At 35.3% G+C, this 467-nt stretch overlaps 1 protein-coding gene across 1 annotated transcript in view; it reads left to right on the top strand.

Moving 5' to 3' along the window:
- The window catches only part of LOC113226066 (single-minded homolog 2), a 24,929-nt gene that overhangs the window by 6,667 nt on the left and 17,795 nt on the right, over window positions 1–467 (top strand). The window lies entirely within an intron of this gene.

Genomic DNA, 467 nt, shown 5'->3' with positions numbered 1-467 from the left:
AAGTCAGGATTGCACTGGAAACACAAGCACTGGAAATACGACCCTAATGGCAGGGACTTGAGTATGATTTCGAGTCCTTTAAACCATACTGAAATCCTGACTTGAGTATTGAGTAGAGTTCTAGAATACGACCCTTAAACTTACGAACTGGTAATCTGAATATATGCTCCGGAATCTTATTGTAAAAACGTATACAGTTCCCCGTAAAAGAATCGTTTACCTTAGTTAAACGATATCGTGGTACCATAAGTTTGGACGTAGTACTAAGGTTAATATTATGAATATCTTTTTTCTTAATGGATTTATGTATATTTTTACGGTTATACAAAATATATGAGTAATTGTATTGTGATGCCACAATCATGATACGAGTCTCCTTAAACTTTTCTCTGAGAGAAACCCGAGAACCCAAACCATACACAAAAGAGGGCAGCATAGGGCAGCATTAGGTTTTATTATATATATAT

Source organism: Hyposmocoma kahamanoa, unplaced genomic scaffold, assembly GCF_003589595.1.
Source record: "Hyposmocoma kahamanoa isolate Upper Pololo Valley unplaced genomic scaffold, ASM358959v1 181, whole genome shotgun sequence".
Taxonomy (NCBI): domain Eukaryota; kingdom Metazoa; phylum Arthropoda; class Insecta; order Lepidoptera; family Cosmopterigidae; genus Hyposmocoma; species Hyposmocoma kahamanoa.
The sequence above is the reverse complement of the archived record's forward strand: the minus strand, read 5'-3'. Positions and strand labels throughout refer to the sequence as shown.